The following is a 17,322-nucleotide window of genomic DNA, read 5'->3' as shown; positions in this document are numbered from 1 at the left end:
ATTCAAGTTAGGAAAAAACAAATTGTAATATTCAAATATATGATATTTTATTTGAGGATTTAACATAATTACTAATAAAATGCAGAGAAGAGGAGTACTTATAGTAAGGCTTGTGTAATCAGGGCAAGCTTCTGCAGGGATTGAGTTTAAATCAGGTTTCTAAGGATATTGCTATGGCAAATAAATATAGCTCCCAAGATCTGGGGAGGATGCAAAAACAGAAAGAACCAAGGAAACTCAGCGTTTGAGTTTTGTAGGTCAGCGTTTCACAACTCTTCTTACAATGGCAGTTCTTGAATCTATTGCAACAGCTAAAGCAAGTGTTGCAGTTCTTTAGAAATCTCTCAGAATCCATGCTAAAAGATAAGAGTATATATTCACTCGAGTGTCAATGTAAATGCTCATTTACCAATGAAAGAAGGAAAAAAATACAAATGACACATCTGAAGATAGACTTAAAATATTGAAATATTTGGACTCACTAAAGACTGAAAAAGAGAAAATGAAAGGGCAGCCATTCCACTAGCACCTACTATGTGCCAAGCACTGTGCAGGTGCTTTTGTGTATACTGTGGTATTTAATTCTTGTGACAATTACCTAGGCTTGCATGACTGATTTCAGTATACAGAAGACACTGAAGTTTAAAGATTAAATAAGCTTCCCAAACTGACCTAAAGAAACTGAATTGGAATCTCTATTTGGATCTGTCTCACGAAGTTTGTTAGTTGCTCTTCACTAGTTGCTGTAAATACAGCATTTCACATATTGCCTTTGCTTGTTTAATTTCATTGTAACTTTCTACATGAAAAAGGATTAGCCATTATATTGATAACATTTATGTATAGTGATTTATAGTATAACATGTGATTTCTACTACAAATCTTATTTGGTATTTCTATTTAAAATTCCAAGAATCTTTTAGTGGATGGTTTTTTAGGACAGAATGAATGCAGGGGTAAACACGATACATTATTAACAAAAAACGTAATTAATTATCCACCTCACACCTTTAACCCTCACATATCTTGAAATATTCTTTACCTCCAGTTACTTTACAGTCAGTATGAAATTATTCAGTCACTTTGAAAACATCAAAGAAATAAAAGATTGCTCCCAATCTGCAATTTACAACTGTGCCCCTGATCAGTTAGGGAAGGTCAAAGGGGCTAATGCATTCACGAAGCACAGGACTGGGCATACTGAAGGAGATGCACTTAATCCTCAGGGCCAAATAATCATTAGCAGTGGTGATGGATAAAGTAGAATATGCAATAGCTACAGGGTCTGTGCTACATTTATTCAGATTCATAAATGAAAGTAAGGAGTAATCAGGCTCTGAGATGGTAACTCAAATGAAGGATAAAATGCCTTAATCCCATAAACTCTGACGATCATGGTAAAATCACATACTGCTTTTCTGCTATGTAATTCTAATTTTAGTGCTTTAGTGCTTTAGCATTGATCATTCATGTGAAACAACACCAAGATGAAATATTTTCAACTAGGAATTAGATACAATACACTTGCATTCAACAAATGTTTATTGAGCACATTCAATGGACATGTGAAGTCTGAAGTAACATTTGTGCTAAGTTAGCCTTAAAAAATTCCATATATTGCATACAAAATCTAGTTTTGCGATTTCTTAACACAATATACAAATATAAAACTCACAATTACAAAGTATGCTGATCTATTAAAACTATGTCATAAACATTACAACTTAAAGTTGTTTATGGACTGCAATTAAAAAATAGTAGCGTTGTGACAAATTCTCTTTAAAGTTCTTTGAAAGACATAGTACATGTTTTTCCTTTTTAATATCGAAAACTTCGTGTTAGTTAATATATTATTCAATAATACACTTCTAAATAAACTGGATTTCAAACTTCCATTGCATAGTAAAATAGTAACAAATATATTTTTTTCTATTTCAGAAATATATATCTATTTCACATAAAAGTCTTTTTAAAAATCTAATGTATATCATATTGTATAATGAAATTATTTCTGGTTCCAATTGTATAAATGGTCAGTAAATCTTCCCCTTCATACAATGTATAAATATTTAATAACATAAAGATGGTCAATAATTTAAATTCAAAGAGATTTGTACATTGATCTTCCAGATAAAATGCTATTAAGCCAAATGATTTCCCACAGGTTTAGTTTTCGCTATGACCCTACATGTTCAGGTATTATATTTACAGTGGGAACTAAGGAACCCATCTTGTTCAGTAGGTGAAGCAAATCAACTGAATGTTATAGATTACTACTAGTGCAACAATGATGGGAACATACTTACTGCTACTTGAGGTCGAGCCCTGCCTTAGGGAAAATCATGACATAAGCCCAGGTAATCACTGTCCTTCTCAGCTCCTACAGCTCTCCTGACCTACTTCACTGACCCCTGTTTTCATTTCCCCTGGGTGGATAGCTCTTCCTTGCTACATTTTGGGTGCACAGTGCTTAACCAGGGGAACCTTCTTTGGGCAATGGTTTCATGCTTCAAGCTTACTGCTCTCCCCTGTGTCAAAATACGCTATGTGTTAGATACTAGTTGTCAGCTGGAGTGCAAGTTGATAACTAAATAATAATAAAGGTATTAAATGGTTGTAAAATGGTGGGGTTCCTTCCTCTGAGGGTATTTATGATCTAGCTGCAAACACTTTTTAGAATTCAAAAAATCACTCTTGAGCAGTGAAATATCAAGTGACAGTATTAAAGTATCTTCAGAAAGATGAGCTTTTCTCTGTGCCTCTAGGTCATAAGATCTATACATCAGTCCATTCAAAATTATATTCAATTAATATTCTCAGAAGTTCAGTATGATATTTAATCCCCAGTTGTCTTGACATTGAAATAATGAGATTATATAATGAGATTCAACAGCTATATCATCATATATGTATTTATATCATCTCATGTAATTTTTAAAATTTGGCTTCCAAATTAGGAATAAGATAAAATTCTTAGGTTTCTGGTATTTTTTACAAAATGTTTTCAGTTTTATTAAGATATAATGGGTATATAACATTGTATTAGTTTAATGTGTTCAGTGTAATGATTTGATATCATATATATTTGTACGTATTATGAAATTATTACCACAATAGGTTTAGTTAACATCTATCACCTCATATATAGTTGTTTTTTTCCTTGTGATGAGAACTTTTAAGATCTACTCTCTTGGCAACTTTCAAATATACAGTACAGCATTATTAACTCTAGCCACCATGCTGTATACTGCATCTCCAGAATTTGTTTTCCATATAACTGGGTCTTGGTTATTTTAAATCATTTTTTAGGTCATTGGCATTGAGACAATGAGCATAATACAAGGGATCTAGATAGCTCAATATGTCCATAGGTGATTTTATAGATACAACTAAATTATAATATAATTAGGCCTGAAATTTATATTTTATAAAAACAATATTGCTAAGATAATATTTTATTTTATTAGATAATGTATTCTTTTTATTATTAATTTCTAGGAACACAGTGTGAGGGTAAGGGTTGAGATATATTTTACAGAGATCAGCATTATTAGGAATTAGTATTTTCTTACATCTGCTGTTAGGAAAACAGACAAGTTTCTCACAATAATAGCAACTATAATAATTATATGCTGTTTGTCCACTTCTTCCCTTATTATCCTCAATATATAAGTAAAGTTGAAACCAAACAGATCTCTTTTAATCAATAAAGTGAGATCTTTTGTCGTTTTGAGGAAAACAAATCAGTAAAAGCATAATAGTTCACTATATAGATCTTAAATACTGTGAATTTTTAAAATTAGAAATGGTTGCATCAAATAGACCCTTCTGTTATCCTGGTCTTAAACACCTAGGAACTAAGGTGTTAAACATTTCCTCTTCGCGGTTGAGATTGTACACTATCCCACAGTACACGCCCTCAATCTTCACTTGTCAAGATAAGGATAATCAATCTCAATTCCCCATAAAATGTAATTTCCATTAGAGACAAGCAATAAACACTACCAATTTCTTGGTAGCATTGAACTTCTACAAAATAATCCCCTTTAAAAGAGAGCAGGGAAAAAGACTTTATTTTACCACTGAGATACTGGTATGTAGAAACAGAAAAGTCAATTCATCTTCTTATCTTACTGAGATGCCTATAATTAATGTTTTTTAGTTTTTTTTTTCTTTTTAAAGGCCAAAATAGAAATCAGGGAAACTGATTGTTGCTGAGGAAAAAGAGCAGCAGCGTCCACAGAGAAGAAACTATTTCCTGTTAAAACTGCATTCCGTGTAATCTGGCATGCATCCCAACAATCCCAAACAAGGGTGAAACTGCCTGTGAATTCAAAGTCTTGTCATTAATATCTTATTATGTAAAATACTCTGTGTGGAGTAAAAGTTATGGTCCCCATCCTTAGGAAGCTTATTTTTTACTAGGGAAATGACTAGAAAACACTACAATTCAGGGCAATATATTTTTCTTTATCCCAAAACATCCAGTAAGCAAGATGTACTTCCTACAAAGAATTCAAATGATGCTAACATAGTATATGGACATGTACAAATGCTCACTATGTTTACTACTCAGCAGTAATAAATTTTTCTAGAACATATAGGTTTGGTTATCACTTCCTTTTTGCAATCTCTGGGACGTTCCGCATTCTTTTCAGGATAAATGGCCAAGGATGATACAAAATGGCCTTCACTGAAACATTCGTTTAATTCTAACACAATTCTAATTCCAATGTCCTCTTCCCCTTTATTCTGGATATACAGATGTGTTACTCTCCCTCCTCACTCTATCTCCTCTCCCCAACACTGTTCTTTCTCCTTATTAACTTGTATGTATCCTTCAGTACTCATCTTAAATGCCTCCTCCACCTGATTGATTTGTCTCTTCCAAAATTCCTCCATTGTATGCTTTACATTGTGCCACATAGTATTTCAGTGGCCTGTATGTTGACAATTGCTCCTATTATCTTGTGGACTCCTTGATAACAAGGTTGGAGTTCAATCATTATCATATTACACGATGTTTGCATGATACTTTGCATATTTGAATGCAATACATTTATGCTCACTGAATGAAACTTGGAAAACCTTTATAGAAATGCCCCCAAAATACATTAACAACAAATAGACTGAAAACCTTGTGTCAGATGTTGACATTGGTATTATTTAATTGAGATTTTAAAAATAATGATTTATCACATAGGTTATTCACTGTGTTTTGATTTTTACCCATTTGTTCCAACGTTCTCATTTAAAATGAATTATATTGTTATCAAAATAGTACCACTTTTGTTAAAATGTTTAATTGTGTAATTTTAAAATAAATTGAGACAAACACATGGATGAAAATATCCCCCTTAATAGAGTAAGGATACATAATGTAAATATTATATGTAGGAATGCCTGAGTGGCTCAGTTGGTTAAGCATCTGACTCCTGATTTTGGCTCAGGTCATGATCTCAGGGTCACGAGATGGAGCCCTACATTAGGCTCCATGCTCAGCAGGGAATCTGCTTGAGATTCTTTCCCTCTCCCTCTGCCCCAGCCCCACTCACACACACTCTCTCCCTCTCTCAAATAAATAAATAAAATTTTTAAAAAATGTATTAGATTTTATTTATTTGAGAGAGAGAGAGGGTGGATGCATGTGGGGAGGGGCAGAGAGAAAGAATCTGAAACAGACTCCACACTGAGCACAGAGCCCGATGCAGGGCTCCACCTCACAACCCTGAGATCATGATCTGAGCTGAAACCTAGAGTCAGGTGCTTAACCAACTGAGCCACCCAGGCGCCCCTAGTCTTCAAGTATTTTTATATTAATCCAGCATCCACCACCAACATGCAAAGAGCCAACAAGAAAAGATTATTTATGATAAACCATTTAATATTGAATACTATAGAAATGGTAAAAGCAAAATGGTCTCAGATTTATGAAGTAGAATATATAACAAAATGCTAAGGAAAAATTAACTAGTTACTGAGTTCCCATAGAACAACATGCATAGTTCAGTTATTATATCTTACAGCATTCTATTGAAAGTATACACCTTTTAATGTCTTAAGCCTGGTATCTTTTTCAATCTTTTCTATTCCTAAGACAATATCTTGTAAACAGTGGTTCCTCAAATAGTGTTAACAATATTAATCAAAATTCTATTTTATCAGCAGCATTATATATATTAAATATATATACAAGAAAAAATACAAGAAAAATTCAATTGAATTGTGGCAATAAAACAATAATTATAACACATTCATATTCATATTATAAAAGGAAACTCAGATATCAAAAAACCTGAAGACTAAGTTCACCCAAACAGGTTGCATTATTCAACATTTATAAATACTTTTCAAGTTCATTAAATATTTCAAATGTTCATTGAAGAAAATTTATTCTGAAAAACACTGTACATTAACTTTAAATTATTCTTAAGGTTTTTAAACATAGATAACTTTGTTCCCTTCTGATAATTTTCTTAATAAGTAAGGATGTCATTTCTCAATTTGTAATATCAAATTATGGCCCAAAAAGCATTTTTAAAGGAAAGGAATAACTTTTTAAAAAGATCACAAAATCAAATTTCATTACTTCACATCTAAAACAATATCCTTTCGATACCATTTAAATAATTTTATAATAATTTATCATTTTAGTAAATAACAGAACTACCAATGAATATTATCAGAAGTAGGAAATGCAATTTAGTGGATATTCTTGAGATTGCCGTGGCAAAGAAAAATTTAAAAACACACACACATGCATACATTTTAATATAGTTGTATAATGTTTATACTAATATCACAAAGTAGTATTATATATGCACAGATAACAGGTTGTGTGTGTGTGTGTGAGAGAGAGAGAGAGGGAAATGCCATATAACCAACTTTCACATCATTAAAACGTAAAGCTGAAGAATGTTTTTTCTTTATAAAGTATAAAAATATGCTAAGGGATATTTTTAAAACTTTTACCTTCTGAAGTTTGTTTATTAGACAGAAAGAGAACGAGCACCCACATGCACACATGCACATGTGCAAGTGGGGAAGAGGGGCAGAAGGAGGAGGAGAGAGAGCATCTTAAGCCGACTCCACGCTCACCACAGACCCTGATGTGGGACTCAATTTCAGGACCCTGAGATCATGACCTGAGCCAAAATCAAGAGTTGGATGCTTAATGACTGAGCCACCCAGGCATCCCCTGAAGTTTTTATAGTTCAGGATTTTTTACAGAAGGATTCTTTAAGTCTACAAAAAACCATACTTTAAAAATTACTTAGATTATAAAAACAGTTTTAAAAAATCCTTACTGTCTTATTTCCACAGTGCAAAATACAGGTCTGGCTTATTTTCTACATTAGAATAAGCACTCTTGGTTTAGTTAAGAGGAGGGCACACATTTTTTAGAAATTCTTGCCAGACTTTCAGGAAATAAGCTCTTCAATATCATGGCATATGATCTGTGGCATTTCCTTCAGGGAAGCTTACTCTTACAATACAACAAACCTGCCTTGAAGATAACTTTATATATTAAAGCTAACATTTCTTCAAAGAGCCATAAAGCTTAGAAGATGAGAAAAAACGAAGATGTTCTTCTTTTGAAGGCAATATTGAGTGTTCATGTCAAGTGGTTTAAGTATATTTTGCTAATCATTAAATATCACCAAGACTTTTTAGGATGGTTCAATTATATATTACCAAATTATCACAATAATTTTCTATATTTTTTCTTCTACATAATCAAGTGATTACTGATACTTTAAGATTCCACAGGGCAAATTTCTAGTTCACTAAAAAGGTACTAAACCCAAAGTAAAATATTGTTTAGGGGAATTTTTAAAATCAATTTAGCAGCTATTCTGTATATTATTGCTTATTTTATGTCTCCTTTTTCCAGTTACTATGTCTCCCCCTCCCTCCCTCCATTCTTCCATCCCTCCTTCTCTCCCTCTCTATTGCTTTTAACCCACCACTTGCATGGAATTAATTTTCAATGAAATCCAAATGTTAACATGTAATTTCTCCTCCATAATATTATTTCATTGTGTGGGGCGCCTGGGTGTCTCAGTCGGTTAAGTGTCCGACTCTTGATTTCAGCACAGGTCATGATCTCAGGGTCTTGGGATGGAGCTCGGCACTCAGTGGGGAGTCGGCTTGAACTTTCTCTCCCTCTCCCTCTTCCTCTACCCCTCCCCCCACTTGCATGTGCTTGCTCTCTCTCTTTCTCAATAAATAAATAGTCTTTTAAGAAATTATTATTTCATTGTGTGAATTTTAAATCTACTCACTATACTTCTGAAATTGACCCCAATCATGGCTCCTACTTACAACACTTCACAATCCTACATTAAGTCAATGTGATCTTTTCTGAAGAAATCATACTAATATTTATTGAATATCTTCACCATCAAGCTTTATCATCTTTTTTATTGTCATCTTATTCTTCAACATCATCATCATCATAATCATCGATCAACCACCATTCCTTTAGCATCTACCATGGCTCAAGCCTTGCATTCAGTGATTCACAAATGGTATAAATGTTACATTATTCAATCCACAGAACAATTCAAAGAAGCAAGTAATATGATTTGAATTCTGCTGATAGAGTAAATTGGTAGCAAATAGATTAACTTATCTGATTACTTAACCCATAAATTAAATGATGAGTCAATATCTGAATATTTGTATGTCTTCAAAGTTGGTATGTTCCAACTATTCCATTCTGAAGCAAAACATTTGGAAGGTCCATCAAAAATATGTCCTTTAAATGTTTTTATCAATTACATTAAATCAAATATTATACTTCTGTCAATGACTAATTTATAACCCAAATACTTCATGATACTTCGAAAGAAAAAATAAGAGCGCTTACTTTCTCTAGATTCCCAGTGCAGTATCTTCCATCCGTATGTTCTAAAATTGGATAAAATATCAACTGGTAATTTTTTTTTTCTAGTAGCCTGGATGACTCCGCGAGACAAGAACATCAGAAGAATATGTAAATGTGACCCAGCAGAGAATTGCCTAAAATGTACTCTTGAGTGCTGGCCATGACTCTTCCCCCATAGAAAAGGCTCTGGTTCTGGGCCCCTCTGAAGTTTATTTGCTGGGCTGTGTTGATCACTCTCTTTGTTCAAGCCTTTATAGACAATCTGGGAAGCACTGGAAAGCTGCATACACCCATTTAATCGTATGCCCCAGCACTTACCTGGCTCACACTTAGATAACTAAATAGATCTTAAGTATTTCAAAGCATGGACCAGATGGTTTTCATCTTTCTTTTCCGTTCTTTCTTTCCCTTTCTTTTCTTGTCTTGTTGTCTTTTTTCTATTTTTAAATGTCACTTTCTTTAACCACTCTGTCCTTCTCTCTAACCAAACTCAATATATATGCTAATTACAAACTTGGCACACAACAGTTATTTCTTGATGGGCTAATTGAATTCAACATAAGTAGCAGTAGAAACGAGCTAAAGGTTATATGTGGGTCCATTCTACAAGGGACCATTTTGATGTGTGTTAATTAATAAGCCAAATTGGGTTTCAAATTAAGTGCCAAATTCAACCCATTAAGAACCTTAAATCGGATCTCGTACATTGTCCAGCAGTATGGTCTAATTATTATTTACTGAAAGTGGAGAAATGAATGAAAAAATGAATGTTTTAAGTTTGCTATGTACTTAAACAATGTACTTAATTTTCACTGTACCTGCAACATATATGGCACTGTGCTGGTATTGAAAGCAGAAATCTTTGTCTGTATTCCAGCCATCAACATTATTCATTTTGTTTCAGTAACTGTTGAGCCAGAAAAAGGAAAAATGCATATATTCACCTTAAAAATAAGAGAAAATGTAAAAGACACTGCAAATGGAGCATAATAAAAGAGAATAATCAAAACATGTAAGGAGCAGTAAGAAACAGTTTCTCAGGAAAAACTGTATAAGGAAATAAATTCAAAGTATCAGGTAAGTATTGACAGTGGGCTTAACCATCTGATATATTTCTAATTTGATACTTAAGTGTTCAATATTCTTTAGGAGGAGGATAACATAAAGAAGACAATGTCTGTATAATAGTTCCCAAAATAAACGCAAGAGGAGTAGGAGTAAGAAAAGATTGAGAGCAGTGTTGTTTGTCAGTACTCCAAGGGAATCCATCCACTGCTGCTCATGAGATTCTGACATAGACCTGACTATATAAAATGAGACATGAGGAACCCAAAGCTAGTTTAGCAGCATTGTCAAACTTAATTTCTTTTCACTCCTTTTTTCATATGTTTTTGTTTCCTTTTCTAACATAATAAACTTTTTTGTTCTATGTAGTAGAATTGCAAGAAGAATGAATAATAGATTGCTTCTCATAGCATGTATACATTCAAAGTCTGTACTTACATAAGATTTTTTTCATAAATTATTTAGAGGATAAGAATTTTTATGCCATTACATAAGATTTAAGTCTTGTGTTCAGATGGTGAAAATATTTAAGAAAGATAAAAGTCTTCATTCTCTGTCTATATTTCAAATAACTACAGCACTTTAGAAATCCCATCTTCTCTGTTTCCTAAGGGTGTTGCTCACATGATAGATCAATAGAGCTATCTTTGGAAATTCTTATCAATGTATGAAGTGATTGTGATGAAAATTCCCTCGTGCTGATGATGTGCCAACAAAACTGTAAATGAGCTAAAGACACAAAGAGATCATAGTGATGGCAAATAAAAGCACAAAAACCTGTTATAAGAATAAAATCTATAACTTATAGTCAGCCTCAGAATATATGGATTAGTGATGAACATTGCTGATCATACCAAAATGAATACGGTTTTCCTGAAGAGCATAGTTCATATCTGCAAATGAGAAAAATCCTCTGTCTGGAACAGTGAAGACCTCACAACATAGGCTGAACTGCATGATATGCAGGACTGGGCAGCATTCATGTCTCCTTCCCTGGCATCTTCGTACTTGCCTCCTAGCATGGCTCTCATACATTGAAAGAGAGTGTAGGTTCTACCAATGCTGCCATTTCATTTAAAAAGAGGATTACGTTCTTGATCCACGGGGTGATTAACAAAACTGTATGTAAATATAAATTGAATATGTAGGAGGCTGTTCTCTGGGAATTAAAATGAGATGAATCAAAAGTGTGACCATTTAAATTTACTTGAACTGCAGACTCTAATACTGCTTTACCTTAGACTATAGTTAGACAATAGGGAAAAAAAGCATTTTTTGATCTTGGAAACAAGTGTGTGTGTGTGTGTGTGTGTGTAATGATAGCATGGACAAACCAAACACATCTGCATATCTGTATGACATGAGGCAAGAGTCAAGGCTTCATTTTTCAGTGATACCTATCCGATTGACCTGATTTGTTGTCATCTTCCTTTCTTATTGAGTCCATCTGCCACCTCTACAGTTCTTTCCTGTCCTCCTTTCCTTCCTTCCTTCCTCCCTTCCATCTTTCCTTCCTCCTTTCCTTGCTTCCTTCCTTCCTTGCTTCCTTCCTTCCTTCTTTCCTTCCTTTCTTCTTTCCTTCCTTCCTTCTTTCTTTCCTTCTTTCCTTCCTTCTTTCCTTCCTTTCTCTCTCTCTCTCTCTTGATGAGTAGGTAGGTAGCTTGATAGATAGATAGATAGATAGACAGAAAAACAGACAAATAGAGGATATCCATGAAAATGGGGATAGAGCAGGGGGTAGACTTCTCCTTTTTGCTTTAAACATGGACACATAAAAAGCAATCAATTTCACTGAAGCTCTTTTAAAAGCAGAGACTCTCTTAGGCTGATATTAAATAAGAAGCTCCTACAATTTCAGCTTAAATATTTTCTCCCCTGAGTGACTTTTTCTGATCCCGAGACTGTATTATTTCTCCCACTTTTATGTCCTACAATGTTATATATTTTTATATTAGAATATTTCATATTAGAATATTCATCACAATATTTGTGCAGACATTTATTTAATGTATGTCTTTACTGATAAAATCTAAAATCTCTTAGGACAAAGACATTTAGTTTTTACTTTACTGCTGTATTCTAGCACATAGTGAAGATTCTGGTATATATGAGATGTTCAACTAGTAATTGATGATACAACCCAATACTACAACTCAATTCATCTTTAATCAAAAGTAAATGTCACATATCACTTGAAAACAAAAAGCCTAGCTACGGATGTTTTCTTTCTCTTCAATAGCTATTACAAAGCCCTTGATTCAGCATTTTCCTCATAAAAATAAATGATGTCTCTGTTGTCTCAATTCTCTTTATAATTCCTCTATTGTTTTTAGGAAGATTTATCATTTTAAGGTTGCTTCTCATTCCCAACTCGAGACACATTTCTTTATATTTAATTAATTTTTGGACTTGTAAAATCTCTTGGGAGTTAAGATTGTATACACCTATTTTTACAGACCATTTCTATTTGTCAGCATATAATATTAGTGGAGAATATCAAACTTTAGAATCATTTTGTAGAAAATTAATAAGCCTTGAAACCAATCAATCATAACTTGCAAACTTTTCATCTGTGTGACTTGATGTAAGTTCCTGATCTCTCTAGACCAATTCTCTCATATGTAGAATGAGGTTCAATAAACTTGTACATAAAGCACTAAGCCCAAAGTCTGGCACATTATAGGAATTCAGACTGTGTGTGCATGTGAACATATACACATATATTCAGGCATGTTTGTACTTTTGAAAGAAAACCAAAGGCCCAAAATGGCATTACTTAGGTTAAGGCTCCAAATCAGTAAACCAAGACTTAATACCTATCCTGACTACAGTTACAATTCCCCAGAAATGTATCTGTTAGCCAGTCAACATGGGAATTTCCAGGTCAGAACTAGGAAATTACTGAGGACTCCTTTCATTCTTGTTAGGAGGGCAATCTTGCCTAAACCAATGGGTTCTTTGCTAATATTTTTTCCCATTCCAGCTCTACCTTTAAAAACCTTTCCTCCTTTGTAACTCTTTGAAGCTCCCCTTTACATGCTAGATAGGATGCTGCCTGATTCATGAATCCATGAATCCAGCCAATTAGATCTTTAAAATTTATTTGGTTGAATTTTTGTTATTTAATAGTATATATACATGTAAGGCAGTGTAGAGCTTGAAATCCTTTTCAAAGAATTGAGTACCTAAAATCAATTTACTTGCTCAAGTCTAGTCTATTCATTCATTGAGTCATTTATACATTTATTGTACAAACATACGTTGATTGCCCTTATTTTCCTTAGTTACTATACATGCAATAAATAGGTCACCTTTTGCATTGAGAAGCTCACAGCTTTAAATGTAGTCAGACATGTAAGCAAATAATTACATCATGATATTGTGTTAGAATAGAAATACAACTGAGGACTGTGAGAACGTGCATCTGAAAGAATTAGTATTATACCAGTTCAGATTATGAATGTTAGGCATCTGCATTTGAGGATAAGTCATGGAGAGCTCATCAAAGCAGCAGCACCAAGCCAATATTTATTGAAAAAAAAATGATTGTATAATCACACATTTTCCTAGTCCATAAGCTGCTTCCTAGTTGTAGGCAAACAGTTAATTTAAATTAATGTTGGTCTTTATTTAAGGATAAATGATTTCTTGAGAGTGTACATGTGTACATATGGGAGTATATGATGCTATATAACACTGGCAACTCTATCAGGAAAAATATCAATGGTGTTAGTTACATGGACATATTTTCAAAACATACCTATTTAAATTTACAATGTCTTTATGAAATGGATGTTCCTTACCTGTGTGTCTATCAGTAATATGAAAAACTTGGGCTGCCTTAAGACACCTTCAAACATGTGGTTATTGTCTTAACCTGGAGATATGCCCTCTATTTTTCACAGATTCGTCAGGAGTTGCAGTGTGGAATGAGCCCTTCTGTCCCTACCTACTTGAATTTAAATCTATCTATCTGGGGGGTGCTGGGGAGCTCATAGATCCTTTCCAGAATCCAGATCTTCAGCCTGAAGCAAGACCTCAACAAATCGTTCTATTCAGTAATTGTGCTAAGAAGCATGATGCTTCATTAGAGTGCTAAGCAGCCAGTATGAAACAAAAAAAAAAATGTCTAAAAATGCTTTTAGGCATATAAAATAAACTCTTATCTTTTAGCCTCTGTGTAATAAGACAGTGAACATGACCAACACTCTAGAAACACAAACAAAGGAGAAGCTATTTTCCTATGGTTATTTTTCACATTTTCCAGAACTAGCTTTTCCAATATTATATATCCATCTAGGGAGAGCATACCTAGGTTACGCTATAGCATATATCCATAGGAAGAAAATCTTCAAGATTCAGATTTTTTAAATCATCTATTTATTATCATACCAAGCATGTAATTAGGTCTCGCTGTTATGCTAAGTGTTGGATAGAAAGAGACTGAGGAAGCTCTCGGTGCATTCCGGGGGTGCTGGCAATTAGACACACAATGGAAATACGGGATGCTGGGAAATTTTTGAGAGTTATCTAGCAATAAATATGTTCAGAGTGGAGTACTAGAAAGAACTCTGGCATGCAGATAAGTGGGTGAAATAATATTAAAATAAGATGGAGGGGCGCCTGGGTGGCTCAGTTGTTGGGCGTCTGCCTTCGGCTCAGGTCATGATCCTGGAGTCCCTGGATCGAGTCCCGCATCGGGCTCCCTGCTCGGCGGGGAGCCTGCTTCTCCCTCTGACCCTCCCCCCTCTCATGCTCTCTGTCTCTCATTCTCTCTGTCTCAAATAAATAAATAAAATCTTAAAAAAAAAAAAGAATTAAAAAAAATAAGATGGAAAGCAAAAACTAAAGCGTCGGAAAATAACATAACCCATAAAAGGAAAGCACAGAGAAGCTGGAGCCGGCTTACCAGGTGAACAGCTCAGTTAGGGTTCCCCGGCGGCTCTCAAGGCCTCAAATCCCCTCAGGAGTCCCTGGTGCCTCGGAACTGGGGCAGAGCGTAAGGGAGAGTGAATGCAGCAGCTTGGGTCTCCTTTCTGCATACTCAGTATGAGGAAGAGGAGACGAGAATGCGAGACAGGGAGACCAGCGAAGGACCCCAGAGAATAGCAGTCACTAATCAGAGTCCCGAATCTACCAGATACCCAACACCGCTCCTCGCGCCTCGGTGTGCACACCCCCACCACATCCTTCTTCAAGCCATGCCAGCTTTACTATTTGTCAGGACAGCTAAACTCACGAAGATAAAAACTGTAATTATCAACTCTCAAAGAATGAAGAAACGCCTAGGCTAAAATCGAGTGTTGTTTTGTGAACACAAAGAAAAGTAAAGAAGGCAGGGAAAAGACTCAGTAGCTGTAACACCAGATCTTCCAGAGAATCAGAAATCTGTTCTTTGCCTTCAAGAATAGAAAAAAATAAATGTATCTAGGGGCGCCTGGGTGGCTCAGTCATTAAGCGTCTGCCTTCAGCTCAGGTCATGATCTCAGGGTCCTGGGATCGAGCCCCGCATCGGGCTCCCTGCTCCGCGGGGAGCCTGCTTCTCCCTCTGACCCTCCCCCTTTTTGTGTTCCCTCTCTTGCTGTGTCTCTCTCTGTCAAATAAATAAATAAAAATCTTTAATAAAAAAAAAGAAAAAAGAAATGTATCTATTGCTATGCATCCCTACCACAGAGTCATTTGGGGCTGCTGTTGACCCTCCATCAGAGGACCCATGCACACTTGTCCATTTTGGGTCTCAATGGCTACTTCCTCCTTGACAACATCTGGCCCAGCGTGGCAACAGCCCCAGGAAATGGAATTTTGTTTGTTTGTTTGTTTCCCCTTACCCTAGTCTTCTCATCCTTTTGAAAAATTCTCATCCTTTTATTAAATGCTCCTCAAATGATTCAAAAGCTTGTGCCAGATATCCAATGGAAATATGGGAGCTTATGATTCCAGGACCCTGATTTAGTAAACAAAATTCTCTTCTCTCCTGCTTTACATATCAGGTTTCTGAGGAGTTCCAAAACTAATTTCAGTAAGTGAGTAGTATGTAGTATGTTATAGAGCAAACATCAGTTGTCAGTCACATGTAACTCTTTAATTTATTACATTTAAGTAAACTACACTGTAATCTGCTTGAGGCCAGGTACTGAATCTTGCCCATACTTAGTACAGTGGGACTCAAATATTTGTGCTGTGAATGAATAAAAGAATGGGTGAAACAACCGATAGATTTCCTAAAAGTTACTCTTTCCAAAACAAAAGATTTTCTAAAGGGCAAAGATCTGTTTTTTTAAGGATAACAGAATGTAAAAAATAATTTACTGATTATCCATTTCCACTAAAATTTTATGTTTGCATCCCATGGGTTTTGTTTTGTTTAAACAAAATTTCTGTATTTCGACATCTAGGGGAAACCATTAATTGCTTTTTCTTTTTCTTTTTTTTTTTTTTTTAAAGATTTTATTTATTTATTTGACAGAGAGAGACACAGCGAGAGAGGGAACACAAGCAGGGGGAGTGGGAGAGGGAGAAGCAGGCTCCCCGCAGAGCAGGGAGCCCGATGCAGGACTCGATCCCAGGACCCTGGGATCATGACCTGAGCTGAAGGCAGTCGCTTAACCAACTGAGCCACCCAGGCGCCCCAATTGCTTTTTCTTATTTTCCTTTTCCTCTGCCCTAGCTTGCTTATTAAAGCAGACCACACCTCTGTGAGAGAAGAACAATCAGCCTATTTTGGAATCAGAATTTGCATTGATTGTAATGAATATTCTGGTCAAGCCCCAAATTGAGGTCTGAGCAAGGGCACCATATTGAGACTTCTCTATTTCATTGCTCAATTGCATTGTTATTGATGCCCTTTATATAACATGAAACATCAACTCTGATTAAGGAACACTTTAATCAGAACAACATTTCATTAAAAAGGAAAAAAAAAAAAAAAGGATACTTACCTGGGAGAGAGAGACCACGATCATGAGGGTGGTTTTCCCAGGGCAAGGCTTATCCGTTGCACTCTGGATATGCTGCCCCCTGTAATTTCCCCAAATATGGAAAACTCAGAGTCATACCCGTGGTAGTGGCACACTGCATTTACATTTCCCCCTGATATTTTTGGTTTACAAATGTGACACTCTGTAATTTGCTGCCAGGTATTTGCAAGTTAGGTTTGATCCTGTTTTTGCATGTAGACATTTTGCGTGTAGACATTTTGCGTGTAGACATACAGTGCAGTAATTTTGCAGTATTACTATGCTGCACTAATTATGACAACGTTTTGTATTCCTTCTAAGATTCTGGTAGCTCTGTGTGACTTATACTTATGTTAGTGTCTACCTCTTGTGTTTTATTTTGTCTTGGCAAGATTTATTCTTTACTCCAGT

General features: G+C 35.1%; 1 non-coding gene across 1 annotated transcript; it reads left to right on the top strand.

Annotated features, from left to right (window-relative positions):
* The first annotated feature begins 16,885 nt into the window (after positions 1-16,885).
* LOC123835089 (U1 spliceosomal RNA) lies at positions 16,886-17,045 on the top strand. Its single transcript, XR_006788643.2, has one exon. It is a non-coding gene; the product is annotated as a U1 spliceosomal RNA (small nuclear RNA).
* Positions 17,046-17,322: the final 277 nt, after the last annotated feature.

The sequence above is a fragment of the Mirounga angustirostris genome, unplaced genomic scaffold (assembly GCF_029215605.1).
Source record: "Mirounga angustirostris isolate CCGP_5_RB_7025 unplaced genomic scaffold, mMirAng1.0.hap1 SCAF_1, whole genome shotgun sequence".
NCBI classification, from domain to species: domain Eukaryota; kingdom Metazoa; phylum Chordata; class Mammalia; order Carnivora; family Phocidae; genus Mirounga; species Mirounga angustirostris.
This window is presented reverse-complemented; position numbering and strand designations above follow the sequence as displayed.